A 24,990-nucleotide genomic window follows, 5' to 3' on the forward strand; every position below is an offset into this window, starting at 1 on the left:
GACCACTATGTTCGTCTCTTTAGAGGCACAAGATAATGGTAACGAGAGATGCATAAAGTGCCTTAAAAAGTATTCATAGCCAATGAAGTTTTTCACCTTACATCGACAAATGTAATTGTATTTTCTTTGGATTTTACGTGGAATAACAACGCAAAACAGCAAGTATTTGTGAACTGTAAAGGAAATGATACGTGGTTTTCTAAATCTTTAAAAAAAATATAAATCTTAAAATTGTGACATGCCATTGTTTTCAGACCCCATGAGCCAATACTTTATGGGACCACTTATCTCTGCAATTACTGCTGCAAGTCTTTTGGGGTATGTCTCTACCATCTTTGTATGTCGAGGCTGAATTTTTTGCCCATTTTTCTTTGCAAACTAGTTTTAGCAGAACGAAATTGGATGTAGAGCATTTGTGACCAGCAATTTTCATGTCTTGTCACAGATTATAAATGGGATTTAGGTCTGGACTTCAGCTGGGCCATTAAAACAAATACATGTTCTGGTTTCCTTCAGGATCGCTTTGTATTTAGCTCCATCAATCTTCCCATCAACTGTGACCAGCTTCTCTGTTCCTGTTAAAGAAAAGCATTCCCACAGCATGATGCTACCACCACCATGTTTAATGGTGGGATGGTGTTTTCAGGGTACAGTGTCAGTTTTCTGTCACATATGCTTTGCGTTTTGATCAAAAGGTTCTACTTTGGCCTCATCTGACCAGAGCACCTGCTTCCACTTGCTAGTTGCTATACAAACATCACACATTATGCATGCATACAAACACCAAACACACATGTCTGTATGTTTAGTGTGTGTGTATATAATATATTTGTGCATGTGTACATATATTACTGATATACAGTGATTTTGGTTAAAACAATGTCTGAACGGTTTTAAAATAAGTATATGGTGCTGATTAAGAATATGATTTAGGTTTTGCCAGATTGGCAATAGTTTCTGAGATATTGAATCCCTTCACCCACGGGCCATTTTCTGGTGTGTTTTTTCTTTTTGCGCCTCTTCTTCCCAGAGCCATAACTTTTTTTTATTTTTACGTCTATATGGCTGTTTGAGGGATTGTTTTTTGTGGGATTAGTAGTACTTTTGAACGTATACATAATTGATTTCACCATATAAACTACTGGAAAATGGGAAAAGAATCCCAAGAGTGGTGAAATTGCAAAAAAAAATGCAATTTCACAAATTTTTTTTTTTACCATGTTCACCAAATGCTAAAACTGACCTGCCATTATGATTCTCCAGGTAATTACGAGTTTGCAGATACCAAACATAAACAGTATAGGTTCTTATTTATTTAGAGTGGTGAAAAAAAAACATCCAAACGTTTGTAAAAAAAAAAAAAAAAAAGGCGCCATTTCTGATACCGGTAGCGTCTCCATTTTTTGGGATCTGAGGCTGTGTGAGGGCGTATTTTTTTGAGCACTGAGCTGATGTTTTCATCTATATCATTTTGGGGTAGATATGATCTTTTGATTGCCTGTTATTGTAATTTTATTGCGATGTTGTGGCTACCAAAACGACATAATTCTGGCGTTTCTAAGTTTTTTTCTCATTACACCATTTACCGATTGGATTACTTTTTATATTTTGATACAGCAGTTGTTTCTGAATGCGGCGATTCCAAATTTGTATACTTTTGATGTTTTGATGTGTGTGTAATTTATATATATATATATACACATAATAAGCGCTAACTTACTATATATATATATATATATATATAGTAAGGTAGCGCTTATTATTCATGTTGAGGACACTCACTTGGCCGCAAATTAACAGGGTCCGGAACAGGGTTTTTCACATAAAACGTCCATACGGTTTATTGTTAGACGGCATAAACCATGGAAGCCTGAATGATAAAGTAAGTCTTATATGAAACCAGACAGCGTCGGACTGGCCCACCTGAGAACCGGTGGATTCTCCGGTGGGCCCTGGCATCTGGTGGGCCCTGGCACCTGCAGGCATACAGGGCCAGCAGTTGCCTAGGGCCCCCGCTGCTCCAGGGGCCCCCAGCAAGTGGTGTGTCGCACACCATGCAGCTGCTATGGGGGCCCCTGCCAGCGGAGCAGCAGCGGGTGTCAGGAGGCAGGAGCCCCTGTCCCCGCTGCTAAAGAGAAATGAATATTCACTGCGAAGCAGTGAATCTCATTTCAGGTCTCCACCCCCAGAGGCCCCGCCCCCAGCCCAGTAAGCCGCTCTGCATCAGGGCCGGCGCCGCCCTCAGTCCTCTCTGCTCCTGACTCACAGCCAGTGCGCGATGACGTCACTACATCGCGCACCCGCTGTGTCTGGCAGAGGGGGCAGCTCCTGACACTGAAGCCGGGATCAGCGTGGGAGCAAGGAGGAGAGGTGAGTATTGTGGTTTTTTTTTTATATCTCTCTCGCTCTCTCTATCTGTCTCTATCTATCTATCTATCTATCTATCTGTCTATCTCTATATATCTCTCTCTCTCTCTCTCTTATATCTATCTATCTTTCTATCTCTATCATCTATATCTATCTATTTCTATATCTATCTCTATCTATCGCTCTATCTTTATATCTATCTTTCTATCTCTACATCTATCTCTATATCTTTCTATATATATATCTCTATATCTATCTATTATGTCTATCTATCTCTATATCTATCTATCTTACTCTATCTATCTCTATATCTATTATCTTTATATTTATTATCTATCTAGCTACCATCTATATCTATCTATCTTTATCTATATATATCTCTATCTAATATCTATATCTATCTATCTCTATACCTATCTGTCTATTTATCTATCCGTTATCTATCTCTATATCTTTTCTCTGTATCTATCTATCTCTATATCTCTCGCTATCTATCGCTCTATCTCTATATCTCTATATCTATCTTTATATCTATATCTATATATCTATCTCTATCTATCTCTATATCTATCTCTATATCTATATCTATTTCTCTCTATATCTATCTCTATATCTCTCTCTATAGCTATCTATCTATACATCTCTATCTATCTCTATATCTATCTCTCTGTATATCTATCTATCGCTCTATCTCTATATCTATCTTTCTATCTCTATATCTATATATCTATCTTTCTCTATCTATTTATCTCTATATCTTTTCTCTGTATCTATCTCTCTCTATATCTATATCTATCTCTATATATATCTATTATCTCTATATCTATATCTATTTCTATATCTCTCTCTATATCTATCTATCTATTTATCTCTATCTCTATATCTATCTCTCTGTATATCTATCTATCTTTCTATCTCTATATCTATCTCTATATCTATCTATCTCTATCTATCTATCTATCTATCTATCTATCTCTATATCTATCTATATCTATATCTATCTATTATGTCTATCTATCTAGCTATCTCTATTATCTATATCTACATATCTCTATATCTTTCTATCTTACTCTATCTTTATATCTATCTGTTATCTCTATATTTATTATCTATCTTTATCTATCTATCTCTATCTATTATCTATATCTATATCTATCTCTCTATCTATTTATCGATCTCTGTATCTATCTATCTATCTCTATATCTATCTCTCTCTCTATCTACCGCTCTCTCTATCTCTATCTATCTTTATATCTATATCTATCTCTATATCTATCTATTATCTCTATATCTATCTATCTCTATATCTATATCTGTTTCTCTCTATATCTATCTCTATATCTCTCTATCTATAGCTATCTATATATTATCTCTATATCTATCTATCTATCTATCTATATATTATCTCTATATCTATCTATCTCTATATCTATCTATCTCTATATCTATCTATCTCTATATCTATCTGTTATCTCTATATCCATATCTATCTCTATATCTATCTATCTCTATATCTATCTTTCTATCTAACACTATATCTCTATATCTATCTCTATATCTCATTATCTATCTATCTCTTTCTCTCTCTCTTTATCTATCTATCTATTGATCTATCCATCTATCTCTATATCTATCTCTATATCTATCTATTACATCTATCTGTTATCTCTATTATCTATATCTATCTATCCATCTATCTATCTAGCTATCTCTATCTATCTCTATATCTATCTATCTATCTATCTATCTATCTATCTTTCTAACTCTATATTTGTCTATCTCTATAGATATCTCTATATCTAGCTATTATCTCTATATCTATCTCTATTTCTATCTTTCTATATCTATCTGTCTCTATATCTATCTCTATATCTATCTCTATATCTATCTATCTATCTATCTATCTCTATATATATCTCTATATCTATTTTTATTTATAGCCATCTATCTATATATATTTATCTCTATATCTATCTATATATGTCTATATTATTATTATTATTATATCTGTTTATCTCTATCTATTATCTATCTCTATCTATTATCTATCTCTATCTATATATCTATCTCTCTATATCTTTCTATCTATAGCTATGTATCTCTATATCTATCTATCTATCTATCCATTATCTATTTTCTATCTATCTCTATATCTATCTACCTATCGATCTATCTATCTATCTATCTATCTATCTATCTATCTTTCTTTCTTTCTATATCTATCTTTATATCTATCTCTATCTATCTCTATCTATCTCTATGAATCTTTCTATCTATATCTATCCATTATCTACTTTCTATCCATTATCTACTATCTATCTCTATATCTATCTATTTCTACATCTATCTTTCTATCTATATCTATCTAACTCTATATCTATATATCTATATAGCATTATACCCTATGAGGGAGTGCATTATTCCCTATGAGGGGGGCAGTATTATACCCTATGAGGAGGCAGCATTATTCCCTATGAGGAGGCAGTATTATACCCTATGAGGAGGCAGCATTATACCCTATGAGGGGGGCAGTATTATACCCTATGAGGGGGGGCAGCATTATACCCTATGAGGGGGCAGCATTATACCCTATGAGGGGGCAGCATTATACCCTATGAGGAGGCAGCATTATACCCTATGAGGAGGCAGCATTATACCCTATGAGGAGGGCAGCATTATACCCTATGAGGAGGCAGCATTATACCTTATGAGAAGGGCAGCATTATTCCCTATGAGGGGGGCAGTATTATACCCTATGAGGAGGCAGCATTATACCCTATGAGGGGGTGCATTATTCCCTATGAGGGGGGCAGTATTATACCCTATGAGGGGGCAGCATTATACCCTATGAGGAGGCAGCATTATTCCCTATGAGGGGGGCAGTATTATACCCTATGAGGAGGCAGCATTATACCCTACGAGGAGGGCAGCATTATTCCCTATGACGGGGTGCATTATTCCCTATGAGGGGGGCAGTATTATACCCTATGAGGGGGGCAGTATTATACCCTATGAGGGGGTGCATTATTCCCTATGAGGGGGGCAGTATTATACCCTATGAGGGGGTGCATTATACCCTATGAGGGGGTGCATTAAACCCTATGAGGGGGTGCATTATTCCCTATGAGGGGGGCAGTATTATACCCTATGAGGGGGTGCATTATACCCTATGAGGGGGTGCATTATACCCTATGAGGGGGGCAGTATTATATTCTATGAGATGGTTGTATTATATTCTATGAGATGGCTGCATTATATTCTATGAGGGGTCTACATTATATTCTATGAGGGGGCTGCTTTATATTCTATGAGGGGGCTACCCCAACTCCTGCTACATAATTAAGACATGTACAACCTTATATTATACCCGGATATTAGCGTGCTTTACCGCACAATTGGTGGTCTGGTATTTAACTCTATGCAGCTACACAGTGGGCCCCAAGAATGATTTTCTCTGGTGGGCCCAAGGTGTTCCAGTCCGACGCTGAAACCAGAAGAATGTTCATGACAGAGCTCCACTCTGTTATACCTGTGGTCACACAGGCTGTGCCATGTCCAGCACGCAGGGTCTCACCTAAACACAGTTCACCCTGTCCGGGGTTACCTCTTCGTTACTCCTCATGCAGGACGTCCGTTCCCTCCTGGGGACTGGCCCACACACACAGGCCAATATACACAGGCCTCACCAGGTCCCTGGCCTCAGCATGTGCTCCTCAGGAAGGCATCACACCTTCCAACGCCTAGGCCTTCCGGGACCTTCCACATGGCCCAATCAGATCCATGCACTCTCTCTCATGTGACCAGACCTCAGGCACATTATATGATCCATACCCACACCAACTAGTGAGTCATGGATCACATGGTTCATGACCTCATTGCAGGTCTAATTTCCCACAGCCACACGCACACATATACAGGTTTTACTAGGGGCGTTCAGACACACGCCCCTGGGTGGGCTTGTAGGTGACTGGTCCCACCCATTTACCAAGCCACCTGGAAGCTTCCCTATTGTAAACCGAAACCATCAGCAGAATATCTGCTGATTAATACCAGTTCCAGCTTCCATCCCAGGGCCACCCACCCTGGGATACATATTGGTCATTTACCATCATGCCGTTCATCCTTTCTCCATTACAATAATGGACGTACCTGTATGCATGTCCTGAGACGCCCACACAGCACCTCCTAGCTGTCACAGGGTTCACTACACCACTATATATATATATATATATATATATATATATATCTAAAAAGAAAAAAAGCCAGCGCTGCTTAAGGTTAGAACGCATAACATAAAGTGCATATGCACATAATATCAAACTGTATTCAAAATGAGATATTTGGCAAAAAAATTGATCAATTCAATTAAGCCACCCCGCCGCGCCAAGGCAATCTCACGTAGGGGGTCCTACTCTACGTTTTTAATAAACACTGTGCCATTACGGCCTCCTAGATACATTAAAAGCAAGACCACTTTAAGTGCAATCCGTACCTGAGCATTTCTGGATCGCTCCCATGAAGCCAGAAAAAGCAAGTGCAGATGAAGGCCAACCACTTCTGAATGCAGACATATCAGGTTTAGCCTCCACACATTGCCCGACCAGCAAACATAGATGAAGGGCAATGCAGGTTCAGACACAGGTGCACAATTAAATAAAGCTTGGGGCAGGGCGGGGCTGCTGTGAGTGTGCACAGCAGCCTAGATCCATCACAGTGAACACAGAAAAAATGGCGAACATAACCCAGCGCGCACGGCAAAAGTGGTGGTCAGCCACAAACCCACATGCAAAAAAAGAAAAAAAGCCAGCACTGCTTAAGGTTAGAACGCATAACATAAAGTGCATATGCACATAATATCTAACTATTCAAAATGAGATATTTGGCAAAAAAATTGATCAATTCAATTGAGCCATCCCGCCGCGCCAAGGCAATCTCATGTGGGGGGTCCTACTCTACGTTTTTAATAAACACTGTGCCATATGGCCTCCTAGATACATTAAAAGCAAGACCACTTTAAGTGCAATCCGTACCTGAGCATTTCTGGATCGCTCCCATGAAGCCAGAAAAAGCAGGGTGGCTCAATTGAATTGATCAATTTTTTTGCCAAATATCTCATTTTGAATACAGTTAGATATTATGTGCATATGCACTTTATGTTATGCGTTCTAACCTTAGCAGCGCTGGCTTCTTTTCTTTTTTATATATATATATATATATATATATATATTATATAACATACCGTATATACTCTCGTATAAGCCGAGATTTTCAACCCATTTTTTTGGTCTGAAAGTCCCCCTCTCGGCTTATACGCGAGTCATATACCGGGGGTCGGCGGGGGAGTGGGGGTGTCAGAGACCATACTCTCCCCTCCTGGCACGTCTCTGCAGCCCCTGCTTCTCCCTCGGTCGTCGTCTTCCTGCATTCAGCGGTCACGTGGTACCACTCATTAAACTCATGAATATGCGCTTACAGCAGCATATGGGGGGTATTTATGGAGCATCTTACGGGGCAGCATTAACCCTTGTGCAGCAGCATATTATGGGGGGGTATTTATGGAGCATCTTATGGGGCAGCATTAACCCTTGTACAGCAGCATATGGGTGGTATTTATGGAGCATCTTACGGGGCAGCATTAACCCTTGTGCAGCAGCATATGGGGTATTTATGGAGCATCTTCTTGGGCCAGCATAAACCCTTGTGCAGCAGCATATTATGGGGGGTATTTATGGAGCATATTATGGGGCAGCATTAACCCTTGTACAGCAGCATATGGGGGGTATTTATGGAGCATCTTACGGGGCAGCATTAACCAGGTCTATTTATTTTAGACCTGTGTTATCTATACACAAACACTCATACATATAGAATTTCTAATGGATGTTTGCACATTAAATATTATTTTGGTCATGCCAAGATCTACAGCACATAGCAATAAACCCCACATTAAAAGTCGAGGGTTGAACATAAAAGGATTGATGCCATCCGGTCATCACAGCGGTTACTTGTTTACAAAAGTCATGTCTATACATCCACAACAGCAAAACAGATATTTTACTTTCCTTACAAACCAGCTCTAGAAGGAAAAGAAAAACTTTAATTGCTCACTGGTGGCGATGGGAAATTGCACATTTGTACTCTGTAAACAGCTGCAGCTCCAGCAGCGCTTATTGAAGTTTTTCTTTCATTCTCACTTGCCGGAGATGGACTTTTCATTGTTACACATTCTGCAAAAGGGAATTTGACCCCTGATTAACTCTTTATGATCTTGCAGAAAAATGTGATTTATCTGTGAAAGCAAAATAAAGTAAGACTTTCTGGCCAGCAATGAAGTGTGTTTGCGTAGCATCACAAAACAATGTTGGCATAGCTGTGTTATTAGACTTCAAAGACAATTTACTTTGAAGTCGTGCAAAACTCGCTGCCCATTCTCTAAGGCAGAAGATTCTTGATAGGTGATGAAAGTCTCGTCTGAAGACTCTTGTCAATCATACAGTTGAATCTTACAGTCCAGATTTGTCTAGAGAACACATTCACGTATTTTACAACTAACTAAAACCAAGGAATGTGCTCCTCAGACCTTGTGGGAGCATCACAGCTCTGATCAGACGCCAAACACAGGGCAATAAAACCTTTACCCTCCTTATCTATGAACTGTTCCAATATTTATGTCCACAACTGTTTATCCCTCTGCCATAATGATAGCTCTGCTTCACGTCACTTGTCTTATCTATTGCATTATTCCTGTGTCCTGTTGTGTATAAATGTGACTTTTCAGATTTTGTATTAGTCTATATGCTTTATGAAGAGACCTGAGTAGTCGCGAAAGCTTGTAATTTATTACCATCTTTTCAGTTAGCCATTTAAAGGTATCAACTAGGGATGAGCGAGTACTGAAGTATTCGGACTCACTATACTTGTACTGAGTATACAGTAATACTCTGTTATTCTGTATGATTAGCGAGTCCAATGATAGTCAATGGAAAAAGCGTGTAATTGTCTGCTGGACCCTAGAAATCGGTCTGGGGGCTGAGGAAAAGGCTAAAAAATGTGTAAATGTTAAAAAAAAAATGTATGCTGTAAGCAAATGTATATAACATGGGGGCACCTGGTCAGTGGCTGCACGAGGGGTTTTACACCACTGTTTCACTAGAATGTACAAACACTATTTGAAGTCCTGTGGTTTTTTGCCAGCAGAGCGGGACTCATACGCCACTTACGCAGTGCCAGTGATATATCAGAAGTGCCGTAAGAGCGAGTGATGATGGAGGCGATCAGCTAAGTGTGTAAGTGGTGTAAGGAGATCGATCTGCCCTAGGTGCTGTGTTATGGTTAACGCAGGAAGAAGCCACCCATCATCATCATCACAAGGGATTCATAATAATAAAGCTTGGACTACTGTCCTTGTTGTGCCACTGCCCAATGGATCAAACAGATCCTTGGAATGACCACGGTTGGGGTCAAATGTTTCCTGTGACTCCTGACCGGGTGATGAACTAGGAACAGATTGAGAATAGGATGACCCAGCGTTCTCTGTATGGACAGTAGACTTTGTCATGGACGATTGGGTGTTGCTAGAACATTTCGTAGAGGACTTATCAGCCATCCAAGACAGTATCTGCTCTTGTTCTTCTGGCTTCCAGACCCGTTTATGTTCCAGAACGGGAAATTTCACCAGGAACCTAGATGCATCAACCTTCTTTGGTCTCCCAGACTCTGTGCCTTGTTGGGCACCAATGACAACTCCACATCCACGTCCGTTCACAACAGCCTTTTTAGGAATTTTGGATTTTTCTGCCATAGTTGCAGATGTTCAGATGCAGATATTGGGGAACAAGGAGCAGTTAGTGCTTTGTGGAAGGTAGCACTACAGCCTAGTACTGCTTTGTGTTTTATAAACAACACTGCAGCAGCACAAAAATATTGCCCTGAGGTTTAAGGTGAGATTTCGCATCCCAGTCACCACACAAGACAGCGGTGCTGGCTGCGTGTCAGTTGTGCAGTACCGCGCGTGCGTACTATTCTATGTGAACACAGCACCGCAACAGCACAAATAAACTGCCCTGCAGGGGTAAATGAGACCCTAAAAATAGCTGGGAAAACTGTCACTACTACCTTCTACTTTCAGCTCTGAAAAGAGCTTTTGGGTTTTACAGAGGATTTCTGGATGATTTGCACAAAAAACACAACTCTCCCTAGCAGCTGCTCACACTCTCCCTACACTAGCTGTGTTCTGCATGCAATGTGCAGAAAATGGCGGCGGCAGGGCTTAGATAGAGCCAGGCTATGATGACTCATTGGCTGGCCGCCCAGCATCATAGGCTATCATAGTAATGCCACCCACAACCAAGAAGGCTGCAGCATTACTGTGATTGGCAAATGCTGGGCGGGAGATTCAAGTAGTGCGAGGTGAGTAGTGAAATACTCGCTATGTTCCGAGTACTTCACTACTCGCCGAGTACAGAATACCTACGATTATGCTCGCTTGTCCCTAGTATCAACCACTGAGGACTCTCAAATCTTGATAATTTTTGTATTTTACTGTTCAATCAGTCACCTATCACCAGGTTCTATGATGCAAAACCACCCTGAGAAGGTGATCAAGTATCTGGAGCATTGCAAAGTTGAAGAGGTCACTATCCTTTCACAACTGTCAAGTGAAGAATTACAAAGTTGGTAAATGAGGCCTCACCTGTGCAGTCCTGTTGTAGGTCTACAAAAATGTTAGGGTCACATAGAGTGTTTCTAAAACCAGGGACACAACATAATAGGAGCAGTCATTTCAACATGGCACAAACTAGGCACAACATATTGGGATCTGCAGCGGCATATGTAAGGACACAACCTCTACTGTACAATCATTTGGGGTTTCCATCGTTCTGGTGCCTCAAGAGCTCTTCAATTGCAACATGGTACCTGAAAACAATTACAGCAAAATCTGCATTCCAAAAGGAGATGGTCGTTCTTCCTTTATGGGTGCTGCTGTATGCTCAAAAGCAAGATTACAACCACACATTGCTTCAAACGTAATGTGGGTTTTTGTCCAATTTTTCATTGTTAAAAATGAGCTACAACTACATATTGGAAAACAGTTTAAAGATATTTTTCATTTCCATGCCTCAATGCTAAAAATTCCTGTGAATTTGAAATACTTTATTTTATCCCTTATTCAAATCCTTCAAAGTTGTGGTTTCCAAAATGCAATCACATTTTGGGGATTTCCACCCTACTGCTTCAAGTAAATGTGACAGGCTAGCCAAAAACACTGTGCCGCAGAAGACAAAAGGTAAGCCTCATTCAATTCAATGGCAGTTAAGTTGAAACACCAGACAATACGCAGTGTACAGAACTGTGCTGCTCCCATTATCTGTGTACATCAATGCTCACCACTAATGTGTCAGGAGCCCCGCACTGCACTTGCTCACTGAGCCAGTGCGGGTGTCCTGAGTACAAAGACAGTGCTCAAAGATACCTGTGGAGCAGGGCAGCAGCGGTGACGATGCGTGCTTCAGAGTATCAGGACCTGAAGCACATGACTGCTGGGGGCGTGGCCTAAGCTCCACTGCTCTAGGAGCTCCAGGAAAACTCCTAGAAAGGTAACTACAGGACAATGTTACCAAGGGGCATAGACAGAGACAGAAACCAGATGAAGCCAGGGTCAAAGCACAAGATAGCAGTACAGTACCAAAGGGTTAGACAGAATGGATAGTCAGGACGTAGCAATAGGTCAGAAAACCAGAATGGGCAATAGACGGTACAATAGGGACAAACTGTAACGGATTAACGATAGCCAAGCCAGGAGGTCCGAACCGGAGAAGACAATAGTACCAAAGCGAGAGACTGAGTACAGAGTGAGGGAACAGGCCGGGTCATACACGGGAAGCAAACAAGCAACGCAGAATACATGCACACCAGGGGTCAGACACACCAGAACAACAGTATAGCTGACAGAGAACCCTGATAAAGAGGGAGTATAAATACCCCTCCCAGATCGAGAAAGAGGCCACGAACACTTAACCCTGTGAGTGCAGGGTAAGAACCCTGTTCAAACCATGACATAATGTAGTCCTTTGAGTGCAAGGACCCCAGTAGACTAAATGATCATTACTGTATATATGTTCTTCAAAGGGGGTACAAGTCACTGCACGACTTGTGAATCCTCACCGCGCTCTCACCCTCACCTGTGCTATAAGGATTCTCTGCTGCTGGCACTGGGAGCACGACCGTACATATGCAGTGTGTATACCTCCGGCCACATTCTGACTAGATGTGAGCGGCCTTGTTCAAAGCAAACGTATTGAGCAAGGTCGGACACGTCTATTCAGAATGTGACCAGAAGTATGCATATCGCACATTTGCAGTGACAAGATCATCCGCTCTCAGCGCCAGTACCGGAGAATCGTCACAGCACACAGAGCACAGTGAGGATTTACAAGTCTGCAGTCATAGAGTGGCGCAGAGAGACTGCAGACTTGCACCCAGTGTCCCACTTGCATACAAATATGACACTACCCTCGTTCACAAATTTACCTATATCTCTATATAATAATAAACTGGGTAGTTTGAATAATGAATGATTAGATGTTGCCTTTTTCTATACAGAATCAATTGAATTATGCCAAGTGCTTCTCATACAGTGGGGTTGGGGGCCCAGATCTGCACAGGGGCCCACCGGGGGATTCGTCTGTTACCCTATGGGCCAGTCCGAGCCTGCTTGCACCCCAAGACTGCAGACTTGCAACCCCTTTAATATTTGCAAACACTAATATAACACATGTATGTTTAGGTACAGTATATTTTCTACAAATTAATTTTTACACTTTTGCTGTATTAGTGCAGGTTTTAGCGTTGTCACAGTGTTATATAGCTTTTTTTTAGTAAATGTGTAATAAATCATGTTTTATAATGTAATCATTAGGAAATTGTTGTTGCTAAATGCAAGTTTAAAAAAAAAAACTTCTCATCTTAATTTTTGGGGGGGCCAATTGCATCCTAAACTATTTAGTTACTTTTTCTTTTGCAAAAAAAGTGAAACCGTCCATTTTCCCATCATGTGTTGTATCATGTCTAGATGCATCTAGCAACTTTTTCTATTCTGTAATTCAAGTCTTTACTTTTCCTGTGGTCCAATATAAATGAGATAGTAACCTTGTTATTTATGTAGTGCTCTTTCTCTCTCACCCATGACAGCACCACGGAGAGAGGGGATCCGCCCTTCAGGGACAGGAACCTACAGATAAAAAGGGCGGCACCTTTCCTCCGCCTTCAGTTGGGTTCCTGTCCCTGATGGGTGACCCACAGGACGGCGGTACCTGCGTGTTCCTGGAGTACGGATCCGGGGCCGACCTGTCCGAAAGATGGCAGCGGGGAGGCCCCTGTCACGGCGGGGGTGGTGCCCGAAGCCGCCACCGCTGGGGCCGATTCGGGCTGCCAGGTGAGCGGGGGGGAGAAGTCGGAGCCGCCGCTCCGGAAAGGAGGTCGGGGCTCGCGGGGACCCGGAAAACATGCGGGCAGCGCCATGATACAGAGGTGTACCAAAATGGCTGCTGCCCAGGAAATAGAAACCGGGTCCCGGGAACCGGCGCATGCGCAGGAGCGCTCTCCCCGGCAGACGCGGTGCAGGATGGGAGCGGCGACGTCACACACCAGGAAATTTAAAATGGTGGGGCTGGAAACACTCCTAGCTGGAAGCGGTCTTGAGCAATGGGGGATAGCGACCAGCAACAGGAGCAGCTAGCCAGGCAGCAGCTTAAGCATCAGCAGTACTACCATCACCATCATCGCCAAAAGGAACGGGACAGGAGCAATGGCGGTTCCAGCAGTCACTCCACGCAGCGCAGCAAATCGCCACCAGGAGATCAGCCTGTACAGGACCTGACTCCATCTCCCAAATCGGTACCTGCAGCCGCGATCAAATCGTAGGTTCAGAGTGCCCTTATATCCCTTAAGCACAGGGACAAAACAAAAAAGAAAGATACGATAGTGACTTCCCAGTCGGACTCTTCGACGTCGGGAGAAATCACCTCTAAAATCTCAGAATCCGGCTCCTCATCCTCAGATGAGGAAACGGAGGGGGGCATCACTATTTTCCCCTAGAAGAGGTAGACAAACTAGTGAAAGCTGTAAGTTCTACCGTGGAGGTGTTGGACCCTAGGCCTGATAAAACAGTCCAGTACATAATGTTCGGGGGACTAGGCCAGAAAAAGCGGAGAGTGTTCCCGCTAAATGAAAATGTTCAGGTGCTAATCAAAAAAGAATGGGTCAAACTGGACAGGAAAAACACCCCTGTCCCTTCCCTTAAAAGAAAATATCCCTTTGATGAAGAGGCGTACACGTCTTGGGATAAGGCCCCGAAGCTCAACGTAGCCGTCGCAAAGGCCTCAAAAAAATTCGCTCTCCCCTTCGAGGACATGGGCACCCTCAGGGATCCCTTAGATAAAAAGGCAGATAACTTTCTTAAAGGGGCATGGGAGTCCGCAGGAGGTAATCTCAGACCAGCCATAGCGGCGACATGTACCTCAAGAGCCCTAATGGTATGGGTGGACCAACTTGATAAGCAACTAAGGGAAGGGACGCCAAGGGATAAGATCCTAGATTCTATCCCAGTAATAAGGGGAGCGGCTGCCTTCTTAGCGGACTCATCGGCCAAAGCAGCAGCGCTCTCAAATGCAGCCCGAAGAACACTATGGCTCGAAAGTTGGCCAGAGAACCTACAGACAAAAATGAAATTGTGTTCAATCCCCTGTGAATGGAAATTCCTTTTTGGGGAGACGTTAGATGACATCCTACAGAAAGCAGGGGACAAGAAGAACGGGTTCCCAAATTTGGGGCCTGCAGTGTTTAAGAGGCCCTTTCGGAATAGAAAGTTTTTTCAGAGGCCACTTCTGGGGTAAAGGTTCAGGACGAGGTTCAGATCGATAAGATCCTAGACTTTCTACAAAGGGGCCTAGAACAGGGTCTGGCGGTCGACACATTAAAGGTCCAAGTAGCAGCTTTAGGCGCTCTTTATTACCATGATCTGGCGGGTAACCCTTGGGTGGCACGATTTATTAAGGCCGCAACCAGATCCAGGCCAATAGCTAGTCAAAGGATTTTGTCATGGGACCTGAATCTTGTACTGTCCACACTGACAGGCCCTCCGTTCGAACCCATTGACTCGGCATCCCTTAGAACCCTGTCATTTAAAACGGTGCTTCTGGTGGCACTAACATCAGCTCGCAGGGTGATCGATATTCAAGCTTTATCAGCAGGGCCACCTTTCACAAAAATTCTAGAGGATAGAGTCATTTTAAAACCTTTCCCGGCTAATCTACCTAAAGTGTCATCACATTTTCATAGGTCCCAAGAAGTAGTGCTTCCTTCCTTCTGCCCAAATCCTAAAAATAAGGGGGAAGAAAAATTCCACACCTTAGATGTGAAGAGGTGCCTAGTACAATATCTAGAGGCCACCAAAAAATATAGGAAGGAAGGTTCTCTCTTTGTGTGTTTCCAGTGACCTCGGAAGGGACTCAAAGCATCTAAGAGTACCCTGGCAAGGTGAATTAGGGATGCGATTACCCTGGCATATTCATCCAGTGGAAATACCATCCCGGAAGGGTTGAGAGCCCATTCCACAAGAGCGATGGCGACCTCCTGGGCTGAAAGATCTGTGGTATCGATAGAACAAATCTGTAAGGCGGCTACCTGGTCATCACCTTCGACCTTTTTCAGGCACTATCGATTAGATCTAGCCTCTACGTCTGACCTGACCTTCGGGAGAAGGGTCCTTCAGGCGGTGGTCTCTCCCTAAGCTACCAATCTTTGTAATTCTCTCCGTGGTGCTGTCATGGGTGAGAGAGAATAGCTTAGTTACTCACCGATAACGGTGTTTCTCGGAACCCATGACAGCACCCGCTTATTCCCCTCCCCTTCACGAGTGTGGTGAGCACGTTTTACTTTTCGTAGAGTGTTTCCGTTTAGGCACGGTGTTTCTGATAAATAAGCAATATTATAATGCTGTGTATATATTTCTGTTGTCTAACTAACATGGAGACCCTCTGATGCTCTGTAGCCAACTGAAGGCGGAGGAGAGGTGCCGCCCTTTTTATCTGTAGGTTCCTGTCCATGAAGGGCGGATCCCTTCGCTCCGTGGTGCTGTCATGGGTTCCGAGAAACACCGTTATCGGTGAGTAACTAAGCTAATCCCAGCAAAACTAGGCATCTCAAACCCTTACCTTCTATCACAAGTGTGAGAGTGAGCTACCCTTTTAGCCCATGTTAACAAGTGGCAATTCACATTTCCACACTGGCAACCATTTAATCCTGGGTCTTTCCTTAAGAAAAGACAAAATGATAAATTCTTTCCTATGGTGCGATCTCTTCTAATTACATATTGAATACCATTCTATACGCTGTATACATCCCCTTGATGACGCTGTGGTGATACACATGTCATGTCTGTTGGTGGGTGAGCTGATCTTATGTACTTTTGATTTTGTTTGTATATTATATATAATCCCCTACTGGTACCTTTCCATACAGTATTATATACTTATATAACTGAAGTGGTTCTGGACAAGAGGTGTATAGACAATTGTTATATCAGCACAAACTGTTTATTATGCTGCTGCCCTGAACCCATAGGCAATAAATGATTAGCCATTTGATGTGGGAGATTCTCACTTTACTCTGTAGCTGATATATTTTTGTATAGGTTTATTCACTTTTAAATACCGTTGATAAACTTTTTTCCGATTAGCTCACCCACCAATTTTCTTTTGTCATCTGTGCCTGCTTATACTATATTATTAATTGTTTATTGCTTTGTATATTTATTTCTTTTTAATTTATTGATTAAAACTTAAATTTTACTAAGATATTGTTGCATTTTCCTCCAGGCACACTTTTTTTCTTTCTTTGGTTGCCCATATCATTAAGAAAAGACTAAGTAATTATTTCCTATGGTGTGATCACTTCTAATTACGCATTGAACACCACTCTCTGCTCTGTATTCATCCAGCCAAGAGAGACAATCGGTGGGGGGTGAAGGATGTCAGACCCTCATGGATATATGCTGAAGACCTATCATTATCTGAAATCCTGGACAACTCCTTTAATATTTATGGCAATCATCTTGTCTTTAATAATAATAATGATAAATTTTATTTCTATAGCGCCGACATATTCCGCAGCACTTTACATTTCAGAGGGGACTTGTACAGACAATAGACATTACAGCATAACAATAATCGCATAGATCATAACAGATACCAAGAGGAATGAGGGCCCTGCTCGCAAGCTTACAATCTATGAGGAAAAAAGGGGAGACACGAAAGGTGGGTGGTAACAGTTGCCCTGATTGTATGGACCAGCCATAATGTTAAGTTTGTAACAGTTCAGATGCAGAGGGCTAATGGATGCATAAAGCATGTAGGAACATGATGCGGGGAACCTGGTTATGGTAAAAAACTTTTGGCTGTGCCACATAGGGATAGATTAGGTTAATGTGTTGAGGCGGTAGGCCAGTCTTAATAAATGAGTTTTCAGGGCACGCCTAAAATTGTGGTGATTGGGGACTAATCGTATTGACCTGGGACGTGCATTCCAAAGAATTGGCGCAGCACGTGTATAGTCTTGAAGACGGGAGTGGGAGGTTCTGATTATTGAGGATGCTAACCTCAGGTCATCAGCAGAATGGAGGGCGCAGGTAGGATGGTATACTGAAACAAGGGAGGAGATGTAGGCTGGTGCTGAGCCATGAAGAGCTTTGTGGGTGAGGGTAATAAGTTTGTACTGGATTCTGGAGTGGATGGGTAGCCAGTGTAAAGACTGGCACAAGGTAGAGGCATCGGTGTAACGATTGGCGAGGAATATGATCCTGGCAGCAGCATTCAAGACAGATTGGAGGGGGGAGAGTTTGGTAAGAGGGAGACCGATTAGAAGGGAGTTACAATAGTCGAGACGAGAATGAATAAGAGAAACAGTCAGAGTTTTTGCAGAGTCAAAAGTAAGAAAAGGTCGAATTCTAGAAATGTTTTTGAGGTGCAGATAAAAAGAGCGAGCCAGTGATCGAATGTGGGGGACAAAGGAAAGCTCGGAGTCAAGTATGACCTCAAGACACTGGGCATGTTGCTGGGGAGTAATAGTAGAACCACACACGGAAATGGCAATGTCGGGTATAGGTACATTAGTAGCGGGAGGAAACACAAGGAGTTCAGTCTTTGACAGGTTCAGTTTCAGATATAGTGAGGACATGATGTTAGACACAGCGTTTAGACAATTGCCGGTGTTTTCTAGAAAGGCGTGGAGAAGAAGCGTATAATTGGGTGTCGTCAGCATAGAGATGGTACTGAAAACCAAGTCTACTGATTGTTTGACCAATAGGGGCAGTATACAAAGAGAAGAGGAGGGGGCCTAGGACTGATCCTTGAGGAACCCCAACAGTAAGGGGAAGATGAGAGGTGGAGGAGCCAGCAAAAGATACAGTAAAGGAGCGGTCAGAGAGATAGGAGGAGAACCAGGAGAGAACGGTGTCCTTGAGGCCAATGGAATGGAGCATAGTGAGGAGGAGCTGATGATCCACAGTGTCGAATGCGGCAGAGAGATCCAAGAGAATTAGCATGGAGTAATGACCATTTGATTTAGCTGTTAGTAGATCATTAGAGACTTTAGTTAGGGCAGTTTCAGAAGAGTGTAAAGAGTGGAAACCGGATTGGAGAGGGCCGAGAAGATAGTTTTCTGAGAGATAGCGGATAAGTCGGGAGTGGACCAGGCGTTCCTGGAGTTTAGAGATGAAAGGAAGATTAGAAACAGGTCTATAGTTAGAGGCACAGTTTTGGTTGAGGGATGGTTTTTAAGTAGTGGATGTATGATGGCATGCTTAAATGAGGAGGGAAAGATACCAGAAGAGAGAGAAGTTAAATATTTTAGTTAGGTGAGGGGTGACAGCAGGGGAAAGTGGCTGGAGTAGATGTGACGGAAATGGGTCACTGGTGCAAGTGGTTAGGCGAGAAGATGCAAGGAGCCTGCTTACTTATTCTGTGACTGCCTCAACATCAGAGAGTGAGTTAGATGCAGTGGGGGAGGGAGGACAGTGCATGGTATGAGGTGATAGGGAGATAATTTCCTGTCTGATCTGGTCAATTTTTTTCTTTGAAGTAATTGGCTAGATCGTCAGCTCGAAGCTCCGTGGTTGGGGCCTGTACTCTTGGGTTGAGTAGAGAATGAAAAGTGTCAGAGACGTTTAGGGTTATTGGACAGTGAAGGGATGAGGGTATTGAAATAGGTTTGTTTTGAGAGATGAAGGGCAGTGTTGTATGTTCGAGGCATAAACTTATAATGGATGAAATCTTTGGGTAGGTTGGATTTTCTCCACAGACGTTCGCCGCACCTGGAGCACCGCTGCAGGAAACGTGTTTGCAGGGTGTGCCAGGGTTGTCGCCGTCTGTGTTGTGGTGTTCTATGTATAGGAGGAGCAAATTCATCCAGGGCACTTTGAAGTGTTTCATTGTAATGCTTCAATGCAGAATCAGGACATGAAAGGGGGGAGATAGGGGCCAATGAAGACTGCAAGTTCTTCATAAGTTTCTGTGTGTTAATGGCCTGTATGTTTCTATAAATATGGACAGTGGGGGTGACCTGAGCAGCCTGGCAGTTCTTGATAGAGAATGAAAGCAGGTTGTGGTCAGCTAGCGGGAGAGGGGGGTTTGCAAAATCATCCACTGCACAAAGCCGAGAGAAGACCAAGTCGAGGGAGTTTCCGTCTTCATGTGTTGGAGAATTAATAAGCTGCAAAAGGCCAAATGAGGAGGTTAGAGATAAAAGGTGAGTAGCAGATGGGGAGAGGGGAAGAGCAATGGGGATGTTGAAATCGCCCGTGATGAGGGTAGGGATGTCACAGGAGAGAAAATGTGGAAGCCAGGTGGCAAAATGATCCAGGAACTGATGGGAGGGGCCGGGAGGACGATATACCACCACCACTCGCATGGAGAAGGGGGTGTAGAGTCTGACAGCATGGACCTCAAAAGAAGGAAAGACAAGTGAGGGTACTTGAGGGATAACCTGAAAGGTACATTTTGGTGATAGGAGCAGACCAACGCCTCCACCTGCTCTATTGTCTGATCTTGGGATATGAGAGAAGTGTAGCCCCCCGTATGAAAGAGCAGCAGCAGCGGTAGTATCTGACTGCTGGAGCCAGGTTTCAGTAAGAGCCAGGAGGTTAAGAGAATTAGAAAGGAAAAAGTCATGAGTGAAGGAGAGTTTGTTACACACTGAGCGAGAATTCTAAAGTGCACAATTAAGAGAGACAGATGGCATGCAGGGAATATTAATAAGATTAGAGGGGTTTCTGAGTGTACCAGTTGGGGGGTTTGACTTTCTATAACATGGGGAACCAGGGTTGGGAGCAATGTCTCCTGTGACTAGGAGGAGGATAGAAAGAGTGAGCAGATGGTTAAGTGATTTGTGAGAGCGTCTCTGATGTTGAATGGTGGGACTGAATGGATCTGTGCTGTGTAGCAATGTGAAAAGAGCGTGAGTGCTATACATAGGAGAGGAAAGGAGTGAGGGGCCAATATGGACGGAGTGTAGAGAGTTAATACCAGGGCGGTGGATGTGTGTAAATGCAGTGGCCAGGATATAAATTAGACAAATGCATATGGTAAATATTTGCGGTTGCCCATATGTACAGGGAAGAGATTTATTTATTTGTCTTACCTGTCTAACTGCCATGTTATAACTGACAGCGTACTTTGATACATGTACATAAATGCCACCCCTGCATAAATGCCTTCCCCAGGCTAGCGCTGAATTTATAGAAGGCCACTTCTAAGGCTGTGTGCACACGCTGCGGATTATGTGCGGATTCATCCGCGCGGATTTTGTAAAATCCGCAGGTGAAACCGCAGGTCAAAAGACCTGCGGTTTTACCTGCGGATTGCTCTGCGGTTTTGCCCTGCGGTTTTTCATCTCCTCAATGGAGGAGATGGCAAACCGCAGGAGAATCCGCAGAAAGAATTGACATGTCAATTCTTTCTGCGGATTGAAAACCGCAGATAATCCGCGTGGAAAATTCCGCACCGTCTGCACTGCGGTTTTTGATTCCCATAGGGAATCATGGTACTGTACACCGCAGCAAAAACTGCTGCGGGTCCGCAGCGGCCAAAACCGCTGCGGAACCGCAGCAAAATCCGCAGCGTGTGCACACAGCCTAAGATCTTCCTTTTTTTTTTTTTTTCTCTCCTTACTCATTAGCAATCAATCAAACTAAGTTAGGACAGCAGGACACAATAAATGTATTTAGCAGATAAACAAGTGTCCAGGCCTACATGGATCATAAACCACTTAGAAAAGTTACTTGACCTCAATAGCATAAGGGGACAAGCAGGGTGAGTTGAAATAACTATATACCATTATATATGCTGCAAAGATGAATGATAGAGGTTGGACACATTCAGTGAAGTTGCTGGAAATAGTTAAATACCATTATATATGCTACAAAGATGAATGATAGAGGTCTTTGACGTCATGTGTTGATATTACGCTTCATTTTTAGAAATATGTATATTGGATTTGTATTCCTTTGCATTGTTCCACATGGTTTATGCTTTCTATTGTCTTTATGCGCTAGGTACCCAATGATTATCAATCTGTATTGTTCCTCTATTACAATGTCACTGTGAACCACTCACACTTACAAATCACCACTTTAAAACGCTGTGCAAGTTAAGCCTGCATCAAATACAGGATATCCTGATTAGTATTGATTCAGCCTGGAAGCCTTAAGCCTCCGATGTAGAATTTAGCCAGTACGGCATGTCATTCATTTCATTTAGAGACAGGCTGGAAATAATGTCACTGGTGATTTATGCAGCGTTTGCAGTGGCAGAGTGCTGCTGCTCACAATCTGATGACGGGTTCTAACTGGTTATTTATTTGTAGTCTACTAAAGTAATAGATAAAAAAATCCTGTGTGATAGCCCGTGACAAAGCTGGAAGTCATCATCGCACATGGCATAAAGGATTACCGCAATACAAGACAAAAACAATAAAATGCTTTCAGATATAAAGTGAAAGCTGATTATAGCACACACTATTAAGCTATAGGTCAGAGGTTTAAAGACCCTCACCATTACACTAATGATGAGAATATAGCAGACAACATCCATCGCTCCATAATGCAGACAACTCCAAGCCAACTTATTCATCGACCCAATTATGTGTTTCCTATAGGGGGTCCTGCCCAAGGTCACACAAGTCATTTTGATGGGGAATTATGATTTTTTTTTAAGTGGGTTGAAAAGGAAAGAACACCACCCTTTATTTCATTCAAACTCCACTGAATGGAGCAAAAACTTAAAAAAAGGGCCCTGTAATGTTGAAAATGGTATCGAATCTGCAGGCAGAATGTGATACAGCAGAAGAAGCGGATTAGATTGATAGACATTTCTGTTGGATATGTTTTAGTAAGTTTTGCCTTTTTATTTATTGAAATCCCTGGTGTTTCTATGTATACAAGTCCAGTGAGCGGGGCTATTTATTGATTGACAATCTTACCTGTGTGACTATATATGCAAACATAGCTGTCAGTCACTAGTAGGACCGCCCACTGGACTCATGCTCACAAACGCTCAGGATTTCTATTAATAAAATACAAGTTATACTAAATCTTTTCAGACAAACCTATATATTATTAAACTCAGACTTTCCTTCTCTATACTGTACAATACCATTCACTGTACCAAGCTGTCCATAGATAGGACTGCGTCTATAACGTGACAGGTTCCCTTTTAATAGTTTTGAGACACCATGTTTGTCAGTCGGGTCTCTAGATCGCCCGATAGACCTTTCAAAATGTATTTGGCCTAGTTTTCATGGCTTGGTTAGAAGCCATGAAGCTAGGTTTAACCGAGTCTAGCTGTCAAAGCTACACCTAGGCCTGTACATAGGCCTCTTCTCATCAAAAATACCAATCAAAAAAGTAATGATTGTACATTGGTATTATAACATCCACCTTGGATTTTTTTTCCTGATTTTGCAGAGGACTAGATCACTGTTAGTATGAATAAAGTATCTGAGACGTTATTGATGACACCTTCAAGAAGACAGCTTATCCTGAAAAATCACATGAAATGACAGGTACACTTGAAAAGGGACACATGTCAAGTAATATCACGTCTATTCCATTGCCACATGTTAAACATAATCACTCTTTAGGATAAATCATACCTCCTGCTGTCTTGATATATTGCACATATAGAGCCTGTTGTCCTGTTCAAGGCCTTAAACTTTTGTTGCTACAACAATTTCCACAATTTTAGCCAGCATAAAGTCATTGTTCCTTTTCGATTCCTGTCAACCATTTATTTTCTGCAAACAGGCACCAGAACCATCATATTGCTATAAAGCAGGGGCAGGGAACCTCCATAAACAGCCCGCAATTTCCTTTAGTCCGGCCCCTGAAATATTCCCAGGTACCACAGTGCTCGGCGCGTGCTATGAAGGCTTACATACAGATGTGTGCTGGAGCCAGGACGTGTTTTGTGGGCTGAGTCAGCGTGCTTTGCTCTCTTGGCCCAGCAGCAGCGACAGGCCCTCCTGTGATGAATAGGCCCAGGCATATCTTTACGCAATAGGAAAGAGAATAGTGTGCAGGTGCCCGACTGTCTGAATGATGCAGAAGACTTCATCCATGTCAATTAGAGCTAGAGGATGGAGACCGCAGAAACCACGCCCATCGGACTGGACCGACAGGATTGACATACAGCGCGGTAGAACGTCAAAAGTTTTAAGGGGGGGTTATATAACCATTGATGAACTGCTGCACAGGCTTCTGATTAAGGTCATAGTTTTAGTTGACCCAGGACAAAAGTGGTGACAGGTTCCCTTTAAGAGTGAAACAGACAACTGTATAGTTCCGCCTAGGACAGTAAATGTCAGATCGTCCCTTAGGCCTGTTTCACACTTCAGTTCTTTTGTGTCAGTTAAAATCCGCCAAAATGGCGGAAAGCAGATCCGTCCCTAACTGATGTGAACGGATGCCACCGGACCGTTTTTTTGACGGATCCGATGAATGAAGAATTTTAAAGGAACCGCAGCCCGGGAAGGAGAGAGAGAGAGAATTTTTTCTGTCCGACAGAAATGATTTCAGGGTTAAATTTCCGGCTGACTTCATTCCTCCGGGCATGCGCACTATAAAATGCGGATCCTGCAGCAAAAAAAATGTTGCATGGTCCGACCAGAGACATTGTGTGGTTAGTTGCAGCGCTCAAAAAATGTCACGTCTCCCTAAATATGGGGCTCTTATTGAAAATATACAGTATTTCCCATATGCATACACAAGTGTGAGTATTAAAACAGCATTGAAAAACAAAAAGATAATACATGCAAAACAAAAGGAAAGCAACAGGTTTAATATCAAAAGTAAAAAAAGTTATTTGCCAGTAGTCGTATTGTGTGAAAGTGCCATTACCTCACAGTGAAAACATTTCAGTGAACTGGCAGAGAATCCAAACACGCTACACCCTTCACATCCTTCCTGACTCCAGCTACTCAGACTTTTGAGGTACATAGGTTCCCTTATTGGCCTTTGCTGGATCCTAATGGCGATCATCTATGAGGTTCATGGATACGGAACATTGGCAAATG

The 24,990-nt window shown here is 42.5% G+C and overlaps 1 protein-coding gene across 2 annotated transcripts in view; it reads left to right on the forward strand.

Annotated features, from left to right (window-relative positions):
* The window catches only part of RASGRF2 (Ras protein specific guanine nucleotide releasing factor 2), a 469,786-nt gene that overhangs the window by 116,964 nt on the left and 327,832 nt on the right, over positions 1–24,990 (forward strand). The window contains exon 1 of one of the 2 annotated variants that reach the window (XM_073581523.1): positions 21,651–21,731. The exons of the other annotated variant lie outside the window; for it this stretch is intronic. The gene's annotated coding sequence lies outside the window, so the exon portion shown is untranslated. Of the gene's footprint in view, positions 1–21,650; positions 21,732–24,990 lie in introns of those variants that run through there. 2 annotated transcript variants of the gene reach the window in all.

This window comes from Dendrobates tinctorius, unplaced genomic scaffold, assembly GCF_039654945.1.
Source record: "Dendrobates tinctorius isolate UK_male_01 unplaced genomic scaffold, ASM3965494v1 ptg000003l, whole genome shotgun sequence".
Classification (NCBI taxonomy): domain Eukaryota; kingdom Metazoa; phylum Chordata; class Amphibia; order Anura; family Dendrobatidae; genus Dendrobates; species Dendrobates tinctorius.